Here is a 26,100-nt window from a genome sequence, read left to right on the forward strand (position 1 = left end):
CCTTGCTCCCCATCCCGGGGCTCCTGAGGGTCCAGGGTGGAGCTGCGGGTGCGCCCGGGGCTGGGGTCGCCGCCCGGGCCCGCGGAGGGTGTAGACAAAGGGGCGGCGGCGGGGGCTCTGGCCGGGGGACTGGGGACTCGGGACCCGGGGGCCCGAGCGGGCGGGCGCGGCGGCGGAGCGCGGGGAGGAGCCGCGCGGCGTCTTCTCCTGGCGGCGCGCGCCCGCCCGGCCCCGCGGCGGCGGCGGCGGTGGCGGCGGCGCGTCACGCTCTACCCCGCCCCGAGCCGACGAGCCGGGAGGCGGCGGCCGCGGCTCCTGCTGCTGCAGTGGGGCAGGTGGCGGCGACCGGCGGCGTCCGAGGCGGTGAGCGGGGCGCGGCGTGGGTCCTCTCTCCTTCCCGGCACCCTCCTCCCCTTCCCGCCTCCTGTCCCCCGGGCCGGCGGCGCGGGCCGTCCGCTCGGGGCCGGGGCTCGGCGTCTGTGAGGGGGGCTGAGCCTCGCGCGCCGGGGCCGCCTTAGAGGGGACCCTGAGAGCCCCGGGTGGTCGGCCTCGGAGGCCAGGGGTCCCTGGGGTGCTCCCCGTGCGCCGGAAAAGTGGGCAGCCCTGTCAGCGTGGAGCCGGGCCTTCCCTTCCTGCGCCCGCCTCAAGATGGAGCTTGGACTCCTTGCCCTGCGCCGCCCCAGGCGCCGCTCCCTCCCGGGCGCCCCTGTCCTCTCCCCTCGGCCCTGGGGCGGCCGGACCCGGGGAGGCCGAGGCCGGGCGGGACCTGTTGCCCCGGGCGCCGCGCCCGTCACCTGAGCATTCCTCAGGCCCGGGGCGCCGGCCCGCAGCCCGCGTGGAGGGCACCCTGGCCGTGGCCTCCCCGGCGAGCCCCGGCCGCCCGGCCCCGGCTTTTGTTTTCCTCCCAAGTGGGGCTGCGAGTCTCGGGGAAGGTGGAAGCCTGGAGGTGGCCAGATCTCTCCGGGATTTCTGAAATAAGACCGCTGCCGGGTAACCCGAACCTTCTGCCGCGGCGGGGGATTGGCCTGGAAGACAGATGACACTTGTTCAGAGGTTATTTTAAAAGCAGAACCTTCAGATTCCCCGAATTCGGAGGTTCTGGGCTTCAAAAATCTGATTTTAATTTGGGGGTAAATCCTGAATCCGGCTGTTTCTCCACTTCATGTGGCTTTTCCATCTGGCAGGAACCGAGCACCACCCCCTCCTCCCTTCCCAGCCCCACCTCTTTGGTATGAAGAAATTACACATTAAGTCTGTAATCGGGTTAGATACCTGTTTTTTAGCAAAACTTGGGCGCCAATTACTGTTCTTAAAAAGGAAGGTGGAGAAGATTCTGTAATTTTGTGTGTGATTCAGCAGCCTTGCCTTCCCCTTCCTCTTTTAGGTTAGGACGGCGTCTGGCCGGCAGAGCTTTGTAAGTGTTAGTGTCGTGGCCGCTGCTGTCATTATGGTCGTGATTCTGGTTGTTGTTGCTATTTTATTATTACTACTATTACCGATAATATCTATGAGTCAGGAGAGCAATCTCTTTGACTCTTAGGCTTAATAATAGCCTTTTGCAAAAATCCTCAGGTATGTTGCTCCTTAGCCCTAGAACCATGTTTTCTCTGTAAATAATAACAATTAACATTTATTGAGGGCATCCTGCGGCCAGGCTCTGGGCGAGTCTTTTTTATGTGTTTTATCTCATTTAATCAACCTAGCTCAGTGAGGGTGCTATCATTATCTCCACTTGGCAGAGGGGACATAGGAAGGTCAAGTTACTTGCCCAGGGTCACCCAGCTGATAAGTGGTGGTGCCAGGGTTTGAACTCAGATATTCTGACTTGAGGTGCTTAGTTATTACATTAGCATAGGGCTTCTCTGGCAAAGAGCAAGCCTGGTCTCTGTTAAAGCAAAGGAATTTGGTGATTGGTTGGCCAAGGGCTGCTGCCAGGTGTTTGAGGTTCAGAGAAAGCAGTCAAGGACATCTTCCCAGTAGGCCTAGTTCAAACTGGTAAAACAGAAACTGGGTGGGACCCTGCATAGGTATTCTGTTTGAAAATCAAGAGTTTGCCCTTCCCTGCATTTTGAGTTACTTCTGGAGCTCCAACTGGTGCTTGAGCACAACATAAGCCAATCTGGTTTCTGTTCTTTTAGGAGTTTAAATTTTGATGTCCTTATTTATCTTCTTTAAAAAAAATTTTGTCCACTGTCTAACATTGAGTCGGTCACATCCCATACAACCCATAATGTGTGTGAACTGACTTAGTAATGTTTGACTCTTGCCTCTTTTTTTTTTTTTTTTTGAGACAGAGTCCCGCTCTGTCACCTGGCTAGAGTGCAGTGGTGTTATCATAGCTCACAGCCACCTCAAACTCCTGGCCTCCAGTGATCTCCTGTGTCAGCCTCCCAAGTAGCAGGGACTAATTTTTCTTTTATAGAGATGGGGTGTTGTTCTTGCTCAGGGTGGTCTCAAACTCCTGGCCTCAAGCAATCCTCCCATCTCTGCCTCCCAGAGTGCTAAGGTTACAGGTGTGAGGCTCTGCTCCCAACAGACTCTTTTTTTGAGACAGAGTCTTGCTTTGTTTCCCAGGCTAGAGTGAGTGCCATGGCGTCAGCCTAGCTCACAGCAACCTCAAACTCCTGGGCTCAAGCGATCCTCCTGCCTCAGCCTCCTGAGTAGCTGGGACTACAGGCATGCGCCACCATGCCTGGCTAATTTTTTCTATGTATATTAGTTGGCCAGTTTCTTTCTATTTATGGTAGAGATGGGGTCTTACTCTTGCTCAGGCTGGTTTCGAACTCCTGAGCTTGAGCAATCCGCTCGCCTCGGCCTCCCAGAGTGCTAGGATTACAGGCGTGAGCCACTTCGCCTGGCCCCCCCAACAGACTCTTGCTCTTTGAGTGCTATCTATTGGGATTCAAAACCCAATGGATAATACATAAGAGATGACTTGATCCTCTTATATCCCATATAAAGGTAGGCACCTTTGAATTTGTCACATATGGGCCACCTGGTTTTGTTCATTATTATTTATGGGGTAGATTTCTGGTCTCCCTAGAATAGATATATTAATGATAGGGACCTTGTCTTTCATGTGATGAGACCCTCTGCAGAGTTCTGTGGAGTTTCGTGTGCTTAGTAGATATTTATTTTTTATTTAATTGAAAATGAGTTTCATAAATTTCAAGACTGGTTTTATAGAAGTCCAAGCCAAAGAAAAAACAAAGGTAGTGTAGTAAAGTCACAGGAAGATGGTTTAATATTTGTTATCATTAAAAGAAAACATTACCTATATATAGTGTTAACTAAAGTGAGAGTTTTCACCTCGTAAAACTTTCCACTATACAAATAATCAGCTTCTTTCTTCCCTTGTGCAAATAAGGTGAGAGGTCAAGTGTGTTTTTCTCTGATACGGAGAATAGACAATGTTGTTTATTAGTCATGGCAGGCTTTTAGTTCTCCTTCACATTATTTTTGAAGTGTGATAGTCTCCCCAAAGGAAGCCTGTGGAGCTGTGGTGTACCAATCTGAGGGCTGTAATAAGATCTCATTAGGTATTCAGGCGATGAATATTTATTGAGCACCTACTGTGTGCCAGGTGCCATTCTGGATGCTGGTAATATAGCAGTGAAGAGAACAGAAATCTCTGCTCTCTTGGAACTCCCCTTCAAGTAGAAAAGGCAGATAATAAAGTTTATTGTATGTTTAAAAGTGATAAAATAGTCATGAAAAAAATCAATCAGAGAAGGGGAAAAATGAAGTTTTGGGGATAAGAATTAGGGTAATGGAAATTTTATATAGGGCAGCAAGAGAAGATCTCGCTGAGATCATGACTTTTTTTTTTATTTTTTTATTTTTTTTTTATTTTATTTTTATTTTATTTTTTTTTTTGAGACAGAGTCTCACTTTTGTTGCCCAGGCTAGAGTGAGTGCCATGGCGTCAGCCTAGCTCACAGCAACCTCAAACTCCTGGGCTCAAACGATCCTCCTGCCTCAGCCTCCCAAGTAGCTGGGACTACAGGCATGTGCCACCATGCCCGGCTAGTTTTTTTTTTGTATATATATTTTTAGTTGGTCAATTAATTTCTTTCTATTTTTAGTAGAGACGGGGTCTTGCTCAGGATGGTTTCGAACTCCCAACCTCGAGCAATCCGCCCGCCTCGGCCTCCCAGAATGCTAGGATTACAGGCGTGAGCCACCGTGCCCGGCCAGATCATGACTTTTGAATAGAGATCAAAAGGAAGTGAGAGAACGTAGATCCCAGAGGGAAGAGCATACTAGGAAGAAGGAACAGCAAGTGCAAAGTTCCTAAGGTGGGAAGCATGCGCTTGCTGTTAATTAACTTAAGGCCTATAGGCTATGGTACTTATTATATGTAATTGTTAAAGTATTTAGAAATACTAAAGGATACAGAATAATTTTATGCCATTTTGTTAATGATTTTGATGAAGATAAAGTTAACATGGGGGAAGTGAGACTCAAAGAATTTCACTAACTTGTGCAAAAGGCCACACAGCTAGTGAATACAGAGCTAGAAATTGAACCCAGTTTGTTATTTTGAGCAATGCATAGAATATATTGGCAATGGAACCTCAAGTAAGTGGCTGGCAGAAAGGCCAGCCCAGTACTTGATGTTCAGACTTGCTGTGGAGTTGTATCCTTTCTTGTTTGTACGCATCTATTCAGGATTTTTGCTAAACTCTGGGAGGCTTTGTAATTGATATTTGCATATATAGCTTTTCCCCAGGATTGTGCTTCTGGTAGCAAAGCTCCCCTTTTTAGTCTTAAAAGTTTTATGGCTCAAAATCTGTGTTTAATATAAACCTTTGCATAGTCTTTTCAGTATTAATTGGAAAGCAGTGTTAGTAATACCCTGGATATGAATTTTTTAGATAGCTGCTTAGAGAGGCTTTAAACTATAACAGTGTCTTACATATTTTTAATATATACAGTATATGGTTCCCATATAGGTGAAACTCAAAGAATCCATATGCTTTGAATCAGCATTTGAGTTACAATGCACTTTTAAAGGAAAGCATTTTGACTGATGGTACTACACAAGAATTTCAAGGAAGAATGACCTCTTCAGATTTCAATCAGGGGAACAGAGGGAGGCCTTTTTTTTGTTGTTGGTAGGTTGGCAGACTGTAATTAACCAACCTTGAATTTGGCTAGGACATCTGGGTTAATATCCTGGCCCTGGCACCAAGTACCAAGGAATCTTGGCCACAATTAGTGAAGAGTTTTTTTTTTTTTTTTTTTTTTTTTAATCTCCATCTGGCACTTCCAGAAGGACAGATTCCATTAGCCCTAACTCGATGGGTGGGGCTGTTTTTAATTGTTTGTTTATTGTGGTCCAGCAACAAAATCTTAAAAGTATGCTTTGCATAATCTTTGAAAAGAGGAAGTAGTCAGGTTACAGAATCTGCTGGGAACCCTCTCTGGTATCTCTTTCCCTGGGGAAGTGTATTCTCCTCTACCTCTCCACGGGAATCCTAGAATCCTAGTGCCACTACAGGCAGACATTTTGCTGCCCCAATGTTGTCTATTAAGCATAAGATCTAAAATACTTCTGACTCGAATTAAGTAGTTTGATATTTGTTTTCTCTGTTGCTTGCTTATGTCTAAGTATAGCTTGGCTAGATCCCAATTTAACTCTGCCCCTGTTTTACACTTAAAATTGCTGATTTATGATATCTTTATGATATCTTCTCTGAAGTTAAGGGCCTGAAGATCCAGATGTTCAGGATGTGCAGATCATCCAAGATTTGTGTTTGATACATAAGGGAAAGCAATTTAATGATTTTTTTTCTCTCTAATTCTACAAATCCCTTCTTTTGCACAAGTAGTACATGGAAATATTTGGCATATTTCCCCCCTCCTTTCAGAAAAGAGAAGAGATGTTAGGAATGTTTTTCTAAAAATCTTTTTTTTTTTTTTTTTTGAGACAGAGTCTCGCTTTGTTGTCCAGGCTAGAGTGAGTGCCGTGGCGTCAGCCTAGCTCACAGCAACCTCAAACTCCTGGGCTCGAGTGATCCTTCTGCCTCAGCCTCCCGAGTAGCTAGGACTACAGGCATGCGCCACTATGCCCGGCTAATTTTTTATATATATATCAGTTGGCCAATTAATTTCTTTCTATTTATAGTAGAGACGGGGTCTCGCTCTTGCTCAGGCTGGTTTTGAACTCCTGACCTTGAGCAATCCGCCCGCCTCGGCCTCCCAAGAGCTAGGATTACAGGCGTGAGCCACAGCGCCCGGCCCCCTAAAAATCTTTTAATCAAGGTGTTTGAATTCCTGCCTCCTCTCTTTAACTGATTTACCCCATACAATGGTTTTTTATTATGTTGTGATACCTTAAAGCAGGAAGGAATCTATTTAGATTTTTCCTTCCCAGACTATAAAATAAATAAACTTTATAAGCAGGGTAATTTTTTATAGCTTAAATGAAAGAAAACTTTTATCACTAAGTTTGTTTTACACGTGGGTGACTAGAAAAAAGTGTATATCACATGAAACTGCATTACTAATTTCTCTTGTAAAGACTATGTAGCTTAGGTTGTCACATTGAGAATCTAGTATTAGAGTCAAATTTAGATTTTATTTATTTATTTTTTTTTTATTAATTCAAGGTCCAAAGACAGTAGTAAAATTTAGATTTTAGAAAATGTTTTCCAGTGAAGTTTTTTTGGGAGTTCTCTGGTTTGTTTTTTCCTTATATACCAGTTTTATGGCAGTCTTTACATTTTGATAACATAATGTTCTTAAGAAGTATGGGGCCGGGCGCTGTGGCTCACGCCTGTAATCCTAGCTCTTGGGAGGCCGGGAAGGGCGGATTGCTCAAGGTCAGGAGTTCAAAACCAGCCTGAGCAAGAGCGAGACCCCATCTCTACTATAAATAGAAAGAAATTAATTGGCCAACTGATATATATATAAAAAATTAGCCGGGCATGGTGGCACATGCCTGTAGTCCCAGCTACTCGAGAGGCTGAGGCAGAAGGATCACTCGAGCCCAGGAGTTTGAGGTTGCTGTGAGCTAGGCTGACGCCACGGCACTCACTCTAGCCTGGACAACAAAGCGAGACTCTGTCTCAAAAAAAAAAAAAAAAAGAAGTATGGGCTCATTGCATAAATGATGAAACATGTACATTTACAAAAACATAGAAGCAAATTATCCATAATCCTGCTGCCCAGAGAAAATCTTGTTAATATTTGAGTGTCTGTTTTCTTTATACTTTTAAAAACTGTTTGTCTGAATGCCTATTTGTATTTTTAAGTAATTAAAAAAATGTAATATTTTACTGGCAATATTCTTAGCAAACCAGCATGGGGAATCAGAAGAACTATTAAGATGTTTGGGGTCCCATTTCTAATAAGAGTCTTGGGCAAGTTGTTTTAACTTCTCTCAATCTGTTTCTTGTTCTGGAAAATGGGGTAAAACCTGCCATGCTCACCTATGGGGTTATTGTATTGATGAAGGGAGGGGGATAGATGGATGGGATTTGGGCTTGATGAACTGGAGATCTCTAGATCACCTTGAAAGGTGGTAAGAGTAGTATAGAGGGGAGTCCTCAGTGCTTTCAAATACCAGAGGTCAGGGAAGGAGATGATGATGGGGGCAGGAAAGCCCAGTCCTGTATCACTGGTTGCCTTTGAGTCACCTGTGTTTATTTTGGGCATTGTTAAATTTGTAGTAAAGTTTTTCATATGTGCATGGCCAATAGAAAGTGTCCCGTGGGGTGGGCAATAACCCCATAAATTCCAATTTATCAAATATTTGTTGAGTGCTGTGAAGACTGGTGTTAGGTGCATGGAGCTCTGTCTGTCTCACAAGGTAAGACAACTACTGTAGGTAAAGTGTAGGTGAAAACAGTTGTGATGGGACCGTGGAGGATGATCAGTTCATTTGGCTTGGGTGTGTGTATGGAAGGGAATCAAGGAAGGCTTCTGGAGTAGGAATTAGCATTTGTTTGGCTTTTTTTTTTTTTTTTTTGAGACAAGGTCTCATTCTGTCACACAGGCTGGAGTGCAGTGGTGTGATCATAGCTGGCTGCAGCCTCGAATTCCCGGGCCTCCAGTGATCCCCCTGCTTCAGCCTCCTGAGTAGCTGGGACTAAGGCACAAGCCCCACACCTGGTTGTGTTTGGCTGTGGTGGAGATACAGGGTTTCTAGGTAGGGATAGGTTAGGTAGACAGTCTAGGCCAGAGTGAGTGAAGATATAGACATAATAATAACATGTCGAGATAATAGTCTGCTTTTTCAGTTTGAGGGCAGATAATAGCAAATAAAACTTGAGAAAAGAAGTTCGAATTTATCCTAGCACTCTGGGAGGCTGAGACGGGCGGATCACTTAAGGTCAGGAGTTCGAGACCAGCCTGAGCAAGAATGAGACCCCATCTCCTCTAAAAATAGAAAGCAATTAGTCAGACAGCTAAAAATATATGGAAAAAATTAGCTGGGCATGGTGGCGCATGCCTGTAGTCCCAGCTACTTGGGAGGCTGAGGTGGGAAGATCGCTTGAGCCCAGGAGTTTGAGGTTGCTGTGAGCTAGGCTGATGCCATGGCACTCTAGCCCAGGCAGCAGAGCGAGACTCTCTCTCAAAAAAAAAAAAAAAAGTTTGGGTTATATCAAGGACAGGATTTCCTGTCCTGATGAGGAATTCATCTTACTGGTCTTTAGCATTTTATAATAATTGAGTTTTCTGCAGCCTTTTTTTCACATGTGTGGTCAAAAATATTTGGTTGTGAGTAGTAAGCAAGAAAGCTAGGCGTACCAATTATATTAAAAACAACAACAGCTTTATTGAGCTATAATTCTCATACCATACGGTTTACCCACTTTAAAGTATATGATTTAGTAGGTTTTTAGTTTATACAGAGAGTTGTGCAATCATCACCACAATGTTTTATTTTCATCATCCCGAAAAGAAATCCCATATCCATTAGCAGTTACTCCTTATTTCCCCCAATTCTCTCAGCCCTAGGCACCCACTAATCTACTCCGTACAGATCTGTCTATCCTGGACGTTTCATATAAAGGGAATCATACACTATGACTGGCTTCTTTCCCTGAGCATGGTGTGTTCATTCGTGTTGTGGCATGCATAAGTACTTCATTCCTTTTTATGACTGAATAATACTCTGCTGTATAGATATACATACCACATTTTGTTTGATAATCAGTTGATAAACATTTGGGTTGTTTCCATTTTTTGTCTTTGATGAATGCTGCTGCTATGAACATTTATATGTAAGTGTTTGGACATTTGCTTTTGTTTTTCTTGGATCTGTATCTAGAAGTAGAATTGCTGGGTCATACGGGAACTGTACCTTTTGAGGCACTGCAACACTGCTTTCCAAAGCGTTTGTACTGCCAGCAGCGAATGATGTTCCAATTTGTCCAAATCTCATCAACACTTCTTATTCTCTGTCTTTTTGGTTATAGTTATCCTAGTTGGTGTGTAGTGTGGGATCTCATTGTGATTTTTTTTTTTTTTGAGACAAAATCTCGCTTTGTTGCCCAGGCTAGAGTGAGTGCCGTGGCGTCAGCCTAGCTCACAGCAACCTCAATCTCCTGGGCTCAAGCAATCCTACTGCTTCAGCCTCCCGAGTAGCTGGGACTACAGGCATGCGCCACCATGCCCGGCTGATTTTTTCTATATATATTAGTTGGCCAATTAATTTCTTTCTATTTATAGTAGAGACGGGGTCTCGCTCTTGCTCAGACTGGTTTCGAACTCCTGACCTCGAGCGATCCGCCAGCCTTAGCCTCCCAGAGTGCTAGGATTATAGGCGTGAGTCACCGAGCCAGGCCTCATTGTTATTTTGATTTGCATTTACCTGATAGCTGGCAATGTTGAACATCTGTTTGTGTGCTTATTGGCCATTTGTATAGCTTGTTGGGAGAAATATACCAATTACCTGTTTTTGCCTTCAAAATATTAAGTATAAAAAGCAAAGTACAGAACAATAGTATGTTGCCATTTGGGATGAAAATGATATACAAAAGAATGCCCTTTTGTCTTTTCCTTTTTTAAATTTTATTTTTTAAAATTTTGTTTCTTTTTTTTTAAATTAATTTCAATGCAATGAGACCTTATCTTTTTATTTTTATTTTAGCGTATTATGGGGGTAAAAGTTCTTATCTTTTAATTAAGATATTCATCAGATATTTATTGAGCACCTACTATAGGGAGACAGTAGCCCAGACATTGGGGGCACAAACATGAGTAAAACAGGCATGCATCCTGCTCTTGAGGAGCCCATAACTATTGATAGAAGACAGGTTAAGAGCTGGAATTCAGTCCTCTGCTGGACAGCAAATCTTGGCTCTCTTCCTTTTGGAAGATTTTGTATAAACTGCTTAACCTTTCTTTCTTTGCTTTATTTTTTAGAGATGAGGTCTTCTTGCTCTGTTGCCTATACTAGAGTGCAGTGGCATGATCATAGCTCACTGCAGCCTTGAACTCCTGGGCTCAAGTGATCCTCCCACCTCAGCTTCTGGAGTAGCTGGGACTACAGGTGCATGCCACCATGCCTGGCTAATTTTTTTCATTTTTTGGAGACTGGGGTCTTGCTATGTTGTCCAGGTTCAGGCTGGTCTTGAATGCCTGGCCTCAGGTGATCCTCCTGTCTTATTTAGCCTCTCAAAGTGCTAAGGTTACAGGTGTGAGCCTCTGTGCCTGGCCAAACTGCTTAGCCTTTTGGAGTTCAGTTTTCTCATCTATAAGTTAGGGATAATAGCTGCTTCACATAGTGGTCGTGAAGACTAACTGAATTAATGTATGTTAGTAATTAATGTATGTTAGTAATTAATGTATGTTAGTAATGTATGTTAGTAATGTATGTTAGTAATAATTTAGTAAATGTAAAATACATTTACTAAATTATGTAAAATTTAGTAAATGTTACACCTCTTCTTTTCCCTTTTCCCATAATCCCTATATCTTCCTGATCTCCAATTGCTAAAGGAAGTTAGGTTTAACCCCTAAATTTTATTCTTTCATTTAAATCAGAATGGGGGAAAACACTTTTATTGGTATGGGAAATTAAAACCTTTCTTCCTGCAATGTTTTAGAAAGTTAATTTGAGTAGGAGTGTCTTGCCGTTATTGAAGGGCACATTTTTAATGAACAGTTGTCAGTGAAGAATTTGTAATTTATGAGGAGTTAAATATTCAGCATGGAAAAGCAGCTTGTGCTCCTCATGTCAGAGCTTGTGCGTTGCCAAATTTCAGGTCCTTTTGTGTGTTTCAGTTTTATTTCTCACTGTTTAATTAAAGGTGGGTTTTTCTTTCTGAGGTCTGATAGAACCTGGTGTGTATCTGTATGGATGATTACCTAAACAGGTGCAAAATAACCCATCACAAAAGTTGGGTTTTAAAATCCAAATAAACTTGTTTCCACTTACAGCATCTAGGGTGATTGTACAGAAAGTATCTTAGGGATTTGTGAGTAAATTTGGTAGACTGATTTCTTCTCTCGAAATAGCCAGGTGTCTCACAGTATTGCGAAAATAGAAATACTGTTATTTTTTCCATTGGCTCTAAAGACCTATAGCAACTATTAAATTTGCTCATTTGCAAAGTAAAAACAGAAAGCTTTTATAAAGAGAAAACTTTCCAATGAGGAAGTTCTTGATTCTTCTGTGAGTTGTCTTTGTGTCCTTTTTTTTTTGTTCAGAACAGTTGGTATACTTTTGCTTTTATTATGGACCAGGTCTGACTGTTTCAGAGCAGGCCACAATATGCCTACTTTTTTCCCCCTTTCTGAAGAGTGGAAAGAGAGTCAATTTTAACTTGCCTTGAGGTGAACTCTTTCATCCTATTGCTGTATATAACAGATCAGAAACTTTTATTCATCAGTTGACTTTAGGATTAGGAGTCTTTTAATCTGGAGATTGGGGTTTAAGTCCTAGACCATTAAGTAACTGTGACCTTGACAAGTGATTTCACCTTTTAAAATCAGTTTCCTCAGTAGTAAAATGAGGAAGTTGAACTAGATTGCTAAGGTCACTTCTGATTCTAAAATTTTATGGTGCTATATTAAGCACATTGCTTCTTTTTACACACTAGTATAATTGACTGCTGCCGACCTATTAAGTAAGTTCTTCTGGGAGATACTAACCAGGCCTAGTAATTTTAGCCCTTTTAAAGATCCATATCTAAGCTAGTGCTATAGGAGTTACAAAGTCACAGACATTTTATAGAATTTTGTGCAAATGAGTAGAATAGCTCAAGTTTTTCAGTTTTTTATGTTCCCTTCTTTATTTTTTTTTTTCCATTTTCAGTTGGCCAATTAACGTTTTTTTTTTTTTTTTTTTTTTTTTTTTTATATTTAGTAGAGACGGGGTCTCGGCTCTTGCTCAGGCTGGTCTTGAACTTCTGAGCTCCAAGGATCCACCCGCCTCGGCCTCCCAGAGAGCTAGGATTACAGGCGTGAGCCACAGCGCCCGGCCTATGTTCCCTTCTTTAAAAAATTATTTTACAGATAGAGGAACTCTGAGAGGCTGCTTATTTTCTGCATGTCTAAGTGGCAGGAATATAAATCTTCACTCAAACTGGGCTGTGCAAAGACATTCATAATTGCAGGCAGTTGCATCATAGCACAGACTTCTGTCTTTTAAAAAAACGTTGTCCAATGCCCAGCTCTCTGCCTGGGTTGGTTTTTAGCCCTCTCTCCCTCCTTTTTTAAACTTCTGTAGACTTTGAAACTCTGGATTCAGCTTGTTTCCTGTACTATGTCATACACACTTTAAGTTTTAAAAACATAATTTTCAAGCACAGACTAAGTTTTCAAAGGATTCTGTCTACTTCTGACTTTGATGGAAAGACATTGTAAGCTTTCTGTTTACTGTCAGTGTCTTATAGTATGATATTCTCAAACCAACACTTAAGGTTTGTAGTCTGGCTTTATAAATTGCTCTGTAAGTGCTCTATCCATTAGAAATTGGAAGGAAAACTCCCTTGTTAGCATCTTTTGGATTAAGGAGCCAATTAATTTTCCCAACTTTACTGGCTTGTGTCAGACCTTTAGTGTCTAAATGGGCTTTTCACATTGATCCTTTTAAGTGAATAGTGACTGCATTATTTACTGATCTTTCATCTTTTGTACTTTATCCTTCCTTAGAGATAAGAAGTTTGTTTTTTCATCTTTGTGTTAATTTTAAAGCTGTTTGGCCTAAATATTATGTATGAAATATACATAAATACATATGTAGAGAATTATCAGTGAAAATAGATCTTCATGGTCCTAGTACAATAAGGTGACAGAAAGCTAAAGACCCAGAGTTGGCCAGGCATGGTGGCTCACACCTATAATTCTAGCACTCTGGGAGGCTGAGGTGGGAGGATTGCTTGAGCTCAGGAATTCAAGACCAACCTGAGCAAGAATGAGATCCCAATAGAAAGAAATTAGCCAGACCACAAAAATAGAAAAAATTAGCCAGGCACGGTGGCGGGTACCTGTAGTCCCAGCTACTGGGGAGGCTGAGGCAGGAGGATCGCTTAAGCCCAGGAGTTTGTGGTTACTGTGAGCTAGGCACTCTAGCCCAGGCAAGAGAGTGAGACTCTGTCTCAAGAAGAAAAAAAGGCCAGGCGCGGTGGCTCACGCCTGTAATCCTAGCACTCTGGGAGGCCAAGGCGGGCGGATTGCTCGAGGTTGGGAGTTCGAAACCATCCTGAGCGAGACCCCGTCTCTACTAAAAATAGAAAGAAATTAATTGACCAACTACAAATATATATACAAAAAAAAAAAAAAAAATTAGCCGGGCATAGTGGTGCATGCCTGTAGTCCCAGCTACTTGGGAGGCTGAGGCAGGAGGATTGCTTGAGCCCAGGAGTTTGAGGTTGCTGTGAGCTAGGCTGACGCCAGGGCAACAAAAGTGAGATTCTGTCTCAAAAAAAAAAAAAAAAAAAGAAGAAGAAGAAGAAAAAAAAAAAGACATAGGGTTATGGCTCCCGGAATCTAGGTAATATTTTTTTTGCCTAGGGTACTTCAGTGAGCGCTTCTCTTAGGAACCCACGGGGGTGACAGCAATGGCATCCATACAAAGTTGATAGATCGCTTCATGGGCTTACACAAGGGCTGGAGATCATTGAAGAAATATTGGTGTTTATGAATAATCTTAACAATGGAATGAAAAAAGGACAGGCTGCATGACTTTAATATTCAATAAACATTTATGTAACTCTACCCTAAAAAAGGCACACTGATTGCTAATTAACAAGGACCATCCTTTTTTCGAGTGGAGATGGTGAGTACCATGTTTTTGAAGATGGCTGAGTGCTCTTATTATAGATACTTTTTAGAATTGGTATAAGTTAATTCTGTGAAAACAAGAGAATTAACTTGATGGAGAGATGTGGAACCACATGGAAGTGTGGACATGTGGCACTATGGTTAAGTTGGTGTTTTTTACATTTTGTTAATAAATTTTACCTGTGTCTTCCATATCTTCCTTTTTCTTCCATCTTATTGTTATGCTTTATCATAAAAAAGGAAACATTTTACACTATACAAATATAAACTATTACCAGCTCTGTCTTTAGCTGGTGGGGTAACTGTAAGTTTATCAAAAGCAGTACAAAAATAACTTGAATGAGCTGTGAGAGGCATTAGGCAACTTTCATTCCTCATAAGGGTCTGTTTCTTTAGCCAGGCGGTCGTTGGTGGTCATCTTCAAGCTAGATAGACTAAGATGCTGCTTTTTTCTTTTTTTTGAGACAGAGTCTTGCTCTTCTGCCCTGGCTGGGGTGCAGTGGCATCATTGTAGCTCACTGAAACTTCAAACTCCGGGGCTCAAGCGATCGTCCTGCCTCAACCTCCTGAGTAGCTGGTACTATAGGCTTGAGCCACACTGCCCGGCTAATTTTTCTATTTTTAGTAGAGGTGTGGTCTTGCTCTTGCTCAGGTTGGTCTTGAATTCCTCTTCCCTCAGCCTCCCAGAGTGCTAGGAATATAGGCATGAGCCACCTTGCCTGGCCCAAGATGCTGCTTTTTAAAGTTTATATGAAAAATTACATAATGAGCAGTGTTTTTTTAATTTCATTTTTCACTTTGTGTAGAGGTTTTTAGTTAAAGTCTTAGGCTCCTGCTACCATACGTTTAGAAATTTTAAACTTTGTACTGTGTCTCAATATTTGATGATTTTCTATTAAAAGTACCACTATTTCCAGTTGTTATGGCCTCCTGGTCAAATTTGATACATTGCTCCACCCTTTTAGGCATAGCCCTGAAGGACAGAGGCAACTCTATAGAAGATGGATTCACTTTCTCTTTTTACTTTGAAAAGTTTTTCCTTTTACTTCTTGTGTATGTTTATTTCTGGTAGGGTTTCATGACCCTTTCTTTTCTTTTTTTTTGCCCTTTTTTTTCCCCTCCTCTCCCTCCCCATGCATGACCCTTTCACCTGGCTAATCTTTTCATTTTTCCTGAGTTGTGGAATGCTCTGCTTGAGAAGGACAAAGAAATAAGGCACTTTGGAATTTCCCTGTCTATCATCATAGGCACCAGCCATAGTAGAGTTACCCATATGTTTACATTTTTATTCTGTCATCCTTTAAGGCAGCCTCTTAGTTGCAGCTGAAACCACATGGCTCCAGGACCCTGCTTTATCTTCTCCCTAGTTTATCTCACTTGTTGCATTGCTTTGAAGCAGTGGGTCTTCCATGGCCCATGCCCTAAATGTCATCGTGTTTGGTGACATCACACACGTTTTGCCTGTGTTCAGGGGGCAAGCTTCTGGGAGTCTAGAGCAAATGATGCTCTTTGGTGGCTTTCTGTCACTGTCATCATCACTTCTTATCAACTGACTGCTCATGCTCTTACCAGATACTCTATCTCAGAGTGGACACTGCTCTCTCTGTCCTGGTGGTTTTACTGTCTGAGTCACAGGACTGTTTGTTGTTAGGGCAGGCATTCTGATCAGTCACACGGTATTATCATGTCACTCGACTACTCTGGGTAAATGTGCACAAGAGGTATTCTGTATCTTTATTCAGAAGGCTAACAAATTTCCCAGATGTTAGAATTTGGCCCAATGACACAGTTTTACCTTTTCTTCCTGGGTCCTGTATTTTAAATTATAACTACTAGATTATTTCTGAGTCAAAGGTAGTTTACTAGAGTTTAGGGGGAAAATGTCAGATTAGTAAGAAATAAGTTACTGACATTGCAGTCACATTCTTAAACTCTCATTTTCTCCTATAGTTTTCCCCTCGAGTCCCCAAACTTACCTTTTCCAAGCATGCCTTGAGTCTGCATTGGTTTCCTGCAATTGGAAAGACAGAAAAAGCTAAGCATGACGTGGCTTCAGTACAATAATGCTCTCATTCCCCTCTTTGAAATGCTGCCTCCTGCTATGTTGGCTTTAATTCTGCCGGCCACTGACTCTCAGGTTCCTTTCTTGTGTCTTGAGACAGACACACTTATTACATTTTTCATCTGGAACTCAATCTCTGTACAGTATTTTGCTTTGAATTTTGTGTGGGTATTTTCAAACTCTTAGCGCTGAGCTGTTAGTCCTACTGGGCAGTGCCTTGTGCTACCAGCTGGGCTGCTTTATACATTATATATCACCTGTCAAATAGATATTTTAAAGTTCTTACTGTAAGTGCTATTTTTTCCTTTTCTATCCTAAGGACAATTATTCACAGCTTTATATTTAAGAGTTTTACATTTCTCTGCCTTTTTCTTTACATATGTGTTGTAAGGAGTACCAAAGATCATGTTGCATACTCAGGGCATTTAGGGTATCTGCTTGGTAGATTTGTTATTGATGCCAAGAGGAGAGTTACTCATATTCTGCCTTAAATGTATATTCTAGGCCTATGCCGTTCAGTGTAGTAGCCATGAGCCACAGGAGTGTGTCGAGCATTTGAAATATGGTGAGTCCAAATTGAGATGTGCTATAAGTATAAAATACACAATGGATTTCAAAGATCTAGTATGAAAAAAAGAATGTAAAATATTAATAATTTTGAAATATTTTAGATAGATTGGGCTAAATTATATTAAATTAATTTCATCTGTTTCTTTTTGATTTTTAACTTTTTTTTTAATTTTAATTTTTTTTTTTTTTTGAGATAGAGTTTCATTCTGTTGCCCTGGCTAGAGTGCTGTGGCATCAGCCTAGCTCACAGCAACCTCAAACTCCTGGGCTCAAGTGATCCTCCTGCCTCAGCCTCCCAAGTAGCTGGGACTATAGGCATGCACCACCATGCCCGGCTAATTTTTTCTATATATTTTTAGTTGGCCAATTAATTTCTTTCTATTTTTAGTAGAGACAAGGTCTTGACCTTGAGCGATCCTCCTGCCTCAGACTCCTGGAGTGCTAGGATTACAGGTGTGAGCCACCGTGCCCAGCCTCTTTTTAATTTTTTAAACATTGATACTAGAAAATTCAAAATTATACATTTGTCCCACATTATGTTTGTATTGGACATTGCTGTACTAGAAAGTATAATAGTGTCAACAAATAAATTATCTAATTTGAACCAGCCCTTAAATACCACTCATTGGCGATAGTAATTGAACAGCTGGCCCACAGCCTCATTGGCCTACTTTTTAAAAGAGGCCACAAGGTTGGGAAACCTTCTAATGCCACCACCATCTTCATCAAGTGTTTAGAGGGTGAGATACAGTTATTTAATGCTTTTGTTTGAAAATGCTTCATTTCGCATCATTTTATGGGTTCTTGTTTTGATGTTGAGTCAGTTCAGAACTTTTTTTGAATTCTTGTGTATCAAGAATACTTATTTAGGTCTTCAGATGCAAAGACAAATCAACTCTCATCTCTAACCATGAGGATCTTAGTCATAGCATGCTATGCAAATAAGACAGGAGTGCATGTGGTTCATCATTCAGTGATAGAAGATAGCCCAGTAGCTGGAGTAGTCCAGAGAAGAAGAAATAGGGTCAGAAGAGTAGTCAGAAGAGACTGCTGATGTGTGTGCTTTGTATTATTTGAGAGTCCTTTCCAGTGTCCCCTGAAGCCCTTAAGTGTGGGCACGTGCTGCGTGTAGCAGTGGAGTAAGGGTGTGGGTACGTAAACAGCCGCACATGGGAAACCAGGTCTCACTCTGCATTTCCCAGCCAAGGCCCTCAGCCCAATTCTTCTAGGAAATGAGATGTTTTTTAATTGGCCCCAAGCAGGCCTTGATAGTCTTCTGTGAAGTTGAAATATTTGACCTTCCTTGTTTTACTTAGGAATTGAAGAAAATACGCAGATACCCTTCAGTTTTATTTGTCCTTTTCCAGTCTTTTCAGCAATGTGAATGAAACTGAAAGAAGAAAAATAATCGCATAACTTGCCTTTCTTTAGTGGAAATACAAAGCAATTTGGAAATCTACCAGTGTTGTGTAAGTGTTTTCAGCAGCCCGAAGCGTGAGCTCAGGTTACACTGTCCTGTGTTGGGGGTGGGGGACAGCAAGTGACACAGCATACAACAGACACTTACATAACCATGACTTCATGGGACAGGATTAAGCTGTGAATGAACCTCCCAGACCCAGGAATATGATATTAGAACACAGCCTTTGAGTTTTTCTCTCAAGCTTGACTTGCACATCAGCTTCAGAAACATCTCCCAAACTAGACTTTCCGTTGCTCTCAGAACATCTTTCCGCTTTCCTTCTGGTACAAAGTCCATGAACATATAACACCTTAGAAGGAAGGCCAGAAGTCTCAGAGTGTAGCTGTCTCCAGGTAAGTCACTTAACCAACCTGTCTGGTGCTGAATTTTCTCACTGCAGGGCCGAGTTGAAACCTGGGTTTCTAGACGCTGTGGTTAGTTTGCAGCCCGTTTCTGTTAGCTCGGTGTTAAACTCCCTCTCCTGGCAGGTTAAATTCATTGCAAATCTTCAACTCTCCTTTGCCTCTCAACAGAATTTCCTGACTGAGTAAATGTAGGGGTATTTTCATGTTGCTGATGGGGTGTGAATGGTGGAGTGGGTGGTGGACGAAGTGGAGCGCTGCGATTTGCCTGGGCAACACGATACCGCGCTGGCGAGCGCCTGCAGATGCTGTGTTGGTCGGGGCTGATCTTATCAGATTTGGGTTCGTTCTTCACTGTTGGCAGAGTCCTGCACTTTTACTTTGGCAAGGTTAGAGCCACAGTCTGTCTTTTCACTTTTGAATCCTTGACCTTTCACTTGTAGGAGTTAGATTTGAAATCCATAACGGTCGGTAGAACTACAAAACGATGGAGTTGGAAACAGATCTTATTTAATTAGTATCCTCAGGTTGTAAATGAGAGTACTGAGGTCTGGGGAGGGGTTGAATCAGTTGTTCAAGGTCATCCAGCTGGAATGGGATCCAGGTGTTTCACTTCCCAGGCCAGCTCGCTCTTCTTTATTGAGCCCAGGAATGTGAGGTTGCAGTCAGCTACAATGATGCCACTGCACTGTAGGCGGCAACAGAGGGAGACCCTGTCTCAAAAAAAGTAAAAAAAAAAAAAAACTTTTAAGAAATCAGATAAGAATTATGAAGAATATTATTCCTTTTCATTTGAACATAATTTACACTGTGTGATTGTTTTGGGGAACTGCTTTTTTGAGGAACTTGTTTCTGTAAATTGCTTAAGCTTTTTTTAGGGTATTGGGTCAGGGAGAAGGTGGGTCAGATTTTATTAAAGTATATATCTTCTATAATAAAAAACTTGTAATAATGGAAAATTTCAAACATGCACAAAAGCAGAGCGAATAGTACCATCACCCAACTTGGACAGTTATCAATTCCTCATCTGTCTTGTCTTAATAAGTTAGTATGCTGTTGTCAAACCTATGTGATATTTTGCTCTTGCCAGTAAAGTATCTTTTTGCTCTTAAGGAAATAGAGTACCTTTATTATTCATATTATTGTACTTTTTGTGATATGGAGCATTTTCATCTCAGATGCTTATCCTAAAAGTTAAATTCTTTGAGCAGTTTACTTAGCTGAGATGATTCCAAAGCTCTAAGGATAGTTTTTAATCTCTTTGACACTGTGTTAGGTAAGAAAAGCTAGCTGCTGTAGTAAATAAACCCACTAATTTTAGTGGCTTAAACTGATAAAAGTTTATTTTCAGTTCTGGAAAAGTTCAGGATGGTATTTTCTGATGGGGAAGTGTAGAGAATCAGATCCCTGATTCAGGGATCCGGGCTTCTTCCATCCTGTGATTCCCCAGTCTTCAGTACATGCTTTTGGGGTTGCTGGGCTCGTCTCCATCAAGCCATGAGGGGCAGAGCTGGGGAAGTGCACGTGGGAGGCCCTATGGATGAGGCCTAGAAGTGGCACAGTCTCACCCACCGCTCATTCCGTGGGCTTGGAACTCAGTCATGTGGCCATACTGAACCACAAAGGGAGCTGGGAAATACCCTGCGAATCCAGGAAGAAGAAGAAATAGACTTGGTGAACAGCCCATCACCCTCTCCATATGTGTCCACTGTCACCTTGCTTTGTTGTGCTGCATGTGCCAAGGCAGAAAGCAGCACAGTAGAGTCTGTTTCCTTGCTCTTTGTTGAAGGCATTTTACTGTGGCTCACAAGTCATTAAATTGTTTTTCCTGTTTATGAAATTAATTATACCTGTTAAATAAAATTTGAGAGACCCCAGAAAACACATAGAAGATATAAAAACTACCAATAATCCCATCACCTGGAAATTATTATTAGTCCTTTGTTATAGTTCCTTCTAATTTAAGAATTTATAAGCACTTGGAAGTAACAATAAAATTTCACTGATAAGAGGGAGAAAACAACAACCTGGCCATTTTGCCTTTTCCTAGCGAAGACACACAGTACTACTCCAGAGCTGTCATGAGAGAGGCTTTACGCTTTTGGCATTTTCGAAATGAACTTCTTGCTTAGTAAATAAATAGAGTAAATATTGGGGCTGGTGAAGTTAGCAATATATTAGAGTGGCAAGGGTAACATTTTAAGTTTATGATTTGCTTTCTATTCAATTTTCAGAATTCCTAAAAATAGCCTAATTTTCCAGAAGAGAATACTAAGAAAAAGTGTTTAGAACTGAACTAAAATAAAAATTCGCAAACACGCACACACTACTGGTGTTAAGTTGTTTAGATGGCTGTGCTTTCCTCTGTTACCTGTGTTGCTTACGCTGGTCAGCAGTGGAGAAAGATGCTGCTGATCTCAGATGGGAGGAAGTACATTTCTCCAGTCACTAGCTCCAGGTTCAGGGTTGCAGAACCTTCTGGTTTATCTTTAAAGTGGTGAGGATGCAACCTGGAGGTAGACCAACGTCAGAATTCCCGTTTGTGAGGTCATCAGCATGACTTCATAACCAGGTTGTTCAAAATGTTTGCCACCTTCTGGCAGGATATGAGCTGAAGCCTGCCCCGATTCTACAGACACCATGAGGTACCAGTTGTCTCATATTGCTAGTTTTGTGTTGACTTTTCTGCAACTTCTGTAGATAAAAAGTAAAGACATTGAGGCAGGCCCTCTATATTTTGCTGAAAGAGAATCCTGTGATGATAAAATCATTGTGAGTATCCTCTGGCAGGACATTTCAAAGCAGAAAACTCAGCAGTTGAACAGCAAAAGTATTTTTACTATGTGAGTGGGTCTTTGGTTAGTCTGTGGCTCTATTTGCTGTGTAATTTTCTGTCAATTTTCCCTGTAAATAAACATAACGGTTTCTTGTTCTGTGAAAATATGTCTGTAGCACCAGGCGAGTAACAGTTTGAAATGATTAGACTTGCTTATCACTGATACAAATTATTTATGACCCAGAGGCCTAAATTTAGATGTATTGCAATTGTCACTGTCTGTTTTTTATTATATTGCTTTGCTCTTTGTATCTGTTTCAGTTGGATTTGGAAGAAGAGGTGTTGGTTCATACAGATATCTAGAATCCTAGTCTCTGAGGGTTAATATTTTTAGGGATTGTCCTCCTTAAAACAAACAAACAAAAACTTCAAAGACCCTATGTTCCTGCATTGATAAATTGTCCCTCTCCATCTTTTTTTTAAGTAACTGCAGGAAGTAGATATTGGCACTTTTTCCTAACGTTGATTCTTTGAGTTTAAGTAGAGAGATTATGTGCCCCCCCCCAATAATTTTGTTACTGCTCCCCCCCCCCCCCCCCCCCCCGCAAAGCATGTCAGTATCAGAGGGACTCCAACATTCTTTGTGGGGTTTTTTTGTTTTTTTTTTTGAGACAGAGTCTCACTTTGTTGCCTAGGCTAGAGTGAGTGCCGCGGTGTCAGCCTAGCTCACAGCTAGAGTGAGTGCCTCGGTGTCAGCCTAGCTCACAGCAACCTCAAACTCCTGGGCTCAGGCAATCCTGCTGCCTTAGCCTCCCGAGTAGCTGGAACTACAGGCATGCGCCACCATGCCCAGCTAATTTTTTCTATATATATTTTTAGTTGGTCAATTAATTTCTATTTTTAGTAGAGACGAGGTCTCGCTCAGGCTGGTTTTGAACTCCTGACCTCGAGCAATCCGCCCATCTCGGCCTCCCAGAGTGCTAGGATTACAGGTGTGAGCCACCATGCCCGGCCGGGACTCCAGCATTCTATTTTTTGGAAGTAGACTGGTTTTTTAAAGCATTGTCCCATGTGTTCCCTACTTTTTTCCCTGTTTAACAGTCACATGTCCTTATTTTCTTAGATGTGTAAGCCCTAGAATCCTGAAGTATTTACTTTCTTTGAGACTGAGAGCCCTTTGCAGGCCCACTAGGTGTGTTTCCCTCTAATGACTCTTTTTTTTTTTTAAGTTTTATTAACTCGTGTTGAAAACCTCTAATCATTCTTTAACTGGGATGTCTTGAAGACAACTTTTTAGCAATGAAGCATCCTCTACACATAGATTGCAGAAACTTGAAATTGCCAATTTAAAGTGAATTTATAGCCACAGAAGACAATATTTATCTGCTTTACATCAATTTTTATTATTAAAAACATTTCTGGGCCGGGCGTGGTGGCTCACGCCTGTAATCCTAGTTCTCTGGGAGGCCAAGGCGGGTGGATCATTTGAGCTCAGGAGTTGGAAACCAGCCTGAACAAGAGCAAGACCCCGTCTCTACTATAAATAGAAAGAAATTAATTGGCCAACTAATACATATAGAAAAAATTAGCTGGGCATGGTGGCGCATGCCTGTAGTCCCAGCTACTCGGGAGGCTGAGGCAACAGGATTGCTCGAGCCCAGGAGTTTGAGGTTGCTGTGAGCCAGGCTGACGCCACGGTACTCACTTTAGCCTGGGCAACAAAGTGAGACTCTGTCTCAAAAAAAACCAAAAAAACATTTCTGTACTTTTAGAATAAATTCTTATGTAAGGAGAATAGAAGTGAATCTTTAACTTTTGAATTCCCATTCCCTTGCAAGATACCGTTTGTGGAAGGGTAGTTACCAAGATGGTCTGAATGGCAGTGGGTGTTAGCATGGTGGGCGTGATTCCAGAGTGAACCGGCTTGATACGGGTCTCCTGGGGCAGCTGGAACTGTAACTGCTCTTTGTGCTTTGCATAGAGTGTTGGTCAGCACTAACTTGACCCCTAAACTTTGGGATTCATTACTAGACTTGTTTTATTTTTGGTTTTGTTCAAAATTCTGGTGACTGACTCATTTTTTTCTTTTTAACTTTTTTTTTTTTTGTAGAGATGAGGTCTTTCTGTGTCACCCAGACTGGAATGCAATGGTGCAATCATAGCTCATTGCAGCCTGGAATTATCCTCTTGCCTCAGTCTTCTGATTAGGTGGGACTATAGGTGCATGCCACCATGCCCAGCTAATTTTTAAAAGATTTTTGTAGAGATAGAGTATTGCTGTGTTGTCCAGGCTGATCTTGAACTCCTGGCCTCAAACAATCTTCCCATCTGGGCCTCCCAAAGTGCTGGGATTACAGGCATGAACCACTGTGCCTGATCTGACTCACTCTTTCCTACTACAAGTAAATTTTTTTCGTAATGTAGATATTTTGAATATTCTTAATGAGACAGGTTATAGGTGGGTGGTTATTAAAAGGAGTAAATACAACAAGCATATATATATATATATATATATATATATTTTTTTTTTTTTTTTTTTTGAGACAGAGTCTCGCTTTGTTGCCCAGGCTAGAGTGAGTGCCGTGGCGTCAGCCTAGCTCACAGCAACCTCAAACTCCTGGGCTCAAGCGATCCTCCTGCCTCAGCCTCCCGAGCAGCTGGGACTACAGGCATGCGCCACCATGTCCCGCTAATTTTTTCTATATATATTAGTTAGCCAATTAATTTCTTTCTATTTATAGTAGAGATGGGGTCTTGCTCTTGCTCAGGCTGGTTTCAAACTCCTGACCTTGAGCAATCCACCCACCTTGGCCTCCCAGAGTGCTAGCATTACAGGTGTAAGTGAGCCACTGTGCCCGGCCAACAAGCATATTTTTATTTTGAGAAGGCTATGGTCTTCAAATGTATACCCAATCTCTGAAAATTTGTTTAAAACAAGACAGAATTTTATGTAATTTCCTGTTCAAATAATGTATAGTGACAAGAGGTGGTATCTGAGAGGAAAATGGGGAGCTTGGATTCTTAGAAATAATAATACTGTAACTAACATTTGTGGTGCTTGTATGCACTGGGGTTGTTCTAACAATTTGGAACTTCTGCAGATGCTAGCATTTTCCAGGTATTGAGACCGTAGCAGTATCTAACATACTAGACAAATGTGCACCAAGGCTTGACTTTATAGAGGGTAGAACACATTTTTTTGTTGTTGAGTGGAAGGAGAATAGTCTTACTTTCTGGAATCCTAACTTTGAGTAAAGCTAACATCCTCACTTCAAAAAAGAACACACTTCCTTTTTGGAAATTCCCAAAAGGGCAGGTCTTCTAAAGTTATTTGCTTCTTTGAAATAAATATCTTGCCCTTTACCTTTGTTATTTAGATCAGATCTCAGAATTAAATCACAAGATAAGGATATCAATCTAATTCAAAATTTTTGCTCATTTCAGGCCTTGCTTTGTCTTTTAAAATAAATCTATAGATTACACAGGAAAAAAAAACAAACTGTTCCTCTAGTGTTTGTGTTTAGCAATACAGCTTCCTGTTTTAGAGCAAAAATGTAAACCTTTTAATGAGCAGGGAAGAGAGTCAGAAAGGATTGTATGGCTGAGCAGTCTGTGTCCCTCATACTAGTTGGTGCTTGGAAGTAGGTCTGTCTGTTTCTCCCATTTGAGAGAGTGTAAGCAAAATCGTAGCTATTTTAGACTGTTCAGAAGTGACTTAAGTTCTAGAAATAAACATTTTACAAATGGTTATTGGCTTGAAAAAAATAGTCTAACGATTGCATCGGTAAATGGGGTAAATATAGGATTTTGGGGGTTAATGTATAGGTACATGTTTCAGTTTGGAAAGTGAGATTATAAAGTAATGTGACCGACCTTTAAAAATAAATGGAAAAAGAAAATGCACCAGGATTTACAGAGTCACCTAGGTTTTTTTGTCTAGGGAGGTGTTCAGCTGTTACAGTGATAATAGCTGTTAATAATTTTTGGAACTCTTAGAATTGACCTATGAGTCTTGGATACATTTTTGCTATGTTTGGTAGTTGGACATCATTATATTTTTGAGGTGTTCTGATTCAAATTTTGGAAATAGCTGGTAATGTTTTAGAGCCAAGTCCAGTGAAGAGCCTTGAGAGATCGAGCTGGTGGTCACTACCATCTTGGGTCACTCACCAATAAACTGCTCCCTATAAACTGCCTCTGAAGTTATTTTTAAAAGAGGAGATAAAAAATAGTTTGGCTAAGGCAGTATTATTAAAATACTAAAAATTTCAGGTCTCAGCAAGGATGAAGGACTGTTACAATGAGGATACCAGAGACGTAGACATGCAACTGCAGATTGTGCTCCTAACACTCCCAGGAGATATTAACACTGCCATTTGGAGGAGCAAGAGGTCAAAGGATAAGAGGTGGTGGTTAGAGTGAGAAGCTTGTAGCCTTTGACCATGAGGATGGAATTTAGAGGCGTGAGTGTAGGAGGGATTGTTGGTAGGACTATTTATTGACATCTGTATTTAAAAGGAGTGGAGGAAGATGTTGATAGTAAGAAGGAAGTAAAAGTTCAAAGGAATGAAAGGAAGAGAGTGAAGTGACTGGATATTGGCTGCAGGAGGGGTACCAGGTGGCACAG

The 26,100-nt window shown here is 41.6% G+C and overlaps 1 protein-coding gene across 7 annotated transcripts in view; it reads left to right on the plus strand.

Moving 5' to 3' along the window:
* The first annotated feature begins 212 nt into the window (after positions 1 to 212).
* Positions 213 to 26,100, plus strand: part of CLIP1 (CAP-Gly domain containing linker protein 1) — a 105,755-nt gene continuing 79,867 nt past the window's right edge. For 3 of the 7 annotated variants that reach the window (XM_075996518.1, XM_075996519.1, XM_075996520.1), the window contains exon 1: positions 213 to 363. The gene's annotated coding sequence lies outside the window, so the exon portion shown is untranslated. Of the gene's footprint in view, positions 364 to 18,370; positions 18,689 to 26,100 lie in introns of those variants that run through there. The other 4 variants (XM_012782255.3, XM_012782257.3, XM_075996521.1 and 1 more) reach the window with 3 other exon arrangements.

This window comes from Microcebus murinus, chromosome 22, assembly GCF_040939455.1.
Source record: "Microcebus murinus isolate Inina chromosome 22, M.murinus_Inina_mat1.0, whole genome shotgun sequence".
In the NCBI taxonomy this organism is placed as follows: domain Eukaryota; kingdom Metazoa; phylum Chordata; class Mammalia; order Primates; family Cheirogaleidae; genus Microcebus; species Microcebus murinus.